The sequence below is a fragment of the Babylonia areolata genome, chromosome 6 (assembly GCF_041734735.1).
Source record: "Babylonia areolata isolate BAREFJ2019XMU chromosome 6, ASM4173473v1, whole genome shotgun sequence".
Classification (NCBI taxonomy): Eukaryota; Metazoa; Mollusca; class Gastropoda; order Neogastropoda; family Buccinidae; genus Babylonia; species Babylonia areolata.
In genome coordinates, this window is record NC_134881.1 from 27,022,279 (window position 1) to 27,024,778 (window position 2,500).

At 40.2% G+C, this 2,500-nt stretch overlaps 1 protein-coding gene across 1 annotated transcript in view; it reads left to right on the forward strand.

The window, feature by feature from the left end:
* Nucleotides 1-2,500, forward strand: part of LOC143283482 (neuromedin U receptor homolog nmur-2-like) — a 204,794-nt gene that overhangs the window by 21,396 nt on the left and 180,898 nt on the right. The window lies entirely within an intron of this gene.

A 2,500-nucleotide genomic window follows, 5' to 3' on the forward strand; every position in this document is an offset into this window, starting at 1 on the left:
CTGAGTTTGTGTTGTATTCGTGCCTGAATGGGGAGCCAGTGAAGGGATGCAGAGTTGAGGAGTAATGTGATAATTCACGTTTCTTAGCCTTGATCGTGAGTCGTAGAGTAGAGAACTGAACCTCTTGAAGTTTGTCAACACAGTGTTTGGGGCAGCCAGCAAAAAGAGCATTTCCATAGTCTGGTCTAATATCACTCACAGTGAAAAGACGTTAAACGAAAGAACGAACGTCTAGATGGGACAGAAGAACAACACGATATCTTTGTGGTTTCTGTGATTAGATATTGGCCAGTGGAGCTGTTTTGTCGGAGTGCTGCAAATGCCGACCTACGAAAATTGTGGTTGAAGTGTCATGTAATCTGAAAGCATGTACCCTAAAGCGCGTGCAGATGCTGAGAAAGGTATGCCTCAGGTTCCTACCAGGATAGATGAAGGCTTAGGCAAGTCAGAAAAGGAGCGCTTTGTGAATGAGAAGTGCTTCTGTTTCATCATCACTTAGTTTGAGTTTGTGATCAATTTCAATTGAACAGCAGCAAGACCGGCTGTGTTATGAATATTTAAGTTTGGAGTGCAGGTAAGTTTCCCCCACGAGGGACGGTAATAAGGATGATGTGCAGGCCCACTTTCTTCGGATTTTCGTCGGGACTCCCCGGTTATTTTTAGCGAGAACCGCGTGCGCATGAGTGTCTCCATTGCCGGTTTTTCTTGGTCACCGAAATGCTAAAACTTAGCAGTGTAAATCGCCTGTTCCGACAAAAGGATTTTGAACTATTTCGGTGAGTATTTTTTGTGTGTGCAAATTTACAAGTTATTTTTCGTTTTATAATTACACCAGTTATTTACTCTGATCTTCTATGTTTACTTCGAGGATGCTTCTTGTCAAATTTCTGTCATTTAAGTATTTGAACTGATCTGTTTGAAATTCAAAACAGAGCCTCATCTGGCTTCGACTTTGGAGAAACTTGATACGCCGAATATCAGTTTGAAGCATCATTTTATCCACAGCACGCATACTTTTTATTTAATGTCTTTGTGAAACTGAGGGAAGGGGAATTTGTTGTTTTGGACAACCGTCGACGGGATCTATTATGTGTATTCCGTTTCAAGGCAAGGGTTCCGAGCAAATTACGTGGTCTGCTTTCTGTCATTTGGTTACGCCAGATTTTGATCGGAGGAATCTAAAAAAAAAAAAGAAAGAAAAAAAAGAAGGATTTTAAAGTAATAAACTTAACCGCGTTGCGTTCTTTTAAAATGCTAGATATGTCTTGAGTACTAAAGACCTTTTTGACGACAAAGTTTTTGTTGTATGGTTCAGTCTGTGCAAAGCCAGTGATATGATGGAACTCTGTCGAAAAGTTGTCCGAAGAAAGGCAGTGCACACCCAGAAAAGCTAGTCACGGTGGTGGGCTGCCCATGATGTCACCATTTTTGTCGCTCTGCAAGCAACGAAAGGTTCCCGACGAAAGCGTGTGCACTATCTCCAATCTCTCTCTCTCTCTCTCTCACTCACACACACACACACACACACACACACACACACACACACACACACACACACACACACACACACACACACATATATATATATATATATATATATATATATATATATATATATATATGTTTCATTTTCCACGAGGGCAGGATGAAAACAAGCCAGTTGTGTTTATTCCATTTTCAATTAATAAATTGTTCTCCCTCTCTGTCTCCCTCTCTCTGTGTCTCTCTTTGTCTCTGTCTGTCTGTCTCTCTCTCTCAGATTTTCTATCATTTAATAAACTGGCATTGTCCTTGTCATCATCGAGTTTGTTTTGATCAACACAGGCCTCAGAAGCCGCCAGTTCTGTCAGCGGAGCATTGCTGGCAATTAAGTTTATTGATTTTTTTTTTCTTAGTCCCTGTGAAGGAGTGAATGATAATATGATAAACTTGGAATAATATTTAGTGGGGAAAAAAAAAGAGAGAAAAAAACCAAACAAACCCAAAACAGCTAAAAATATGTATGAAAGAAAGAAAAGAGAGAAAAGAAGAAAAGAAAAAAAGAACGAAACACAGACGAGAAATTTACATTTATATTGAGTTTGTGATCGATATGCAAAATTAGTAGACAAGTGGGCAGTGCGAAAAAAAAACAAAACAACCCCCCCCCCCCCCCCCCCCCCCCCCCCCAAAAAAAAAAAAAAAATCACCAAAGCACCCCCCCTCCCCCGGCCCCTCGCCAAAAACCAACAACAACAAAAAAAACCCCAACCTACCCCTGCCCCCCAAAGAAAAAACAAAAACAAAACAAAAACAAACAAAAACAAAAAAACTGTTGACCGGAATATTCTTTCGAGTATAGAACATAGAACGACTTTTTATACTATCATTCTTAAAAAAAAAGAAGAAAAAAATAAGTGTTTTTGGGTGTTTGTTTTTGTTGTTGTCGTGGAGTGATGGCCTAGAGGTAACGCGTCCGCATAGGAAGCGAGAGAATCTGAGCGTGCTGGTTCGAATCATG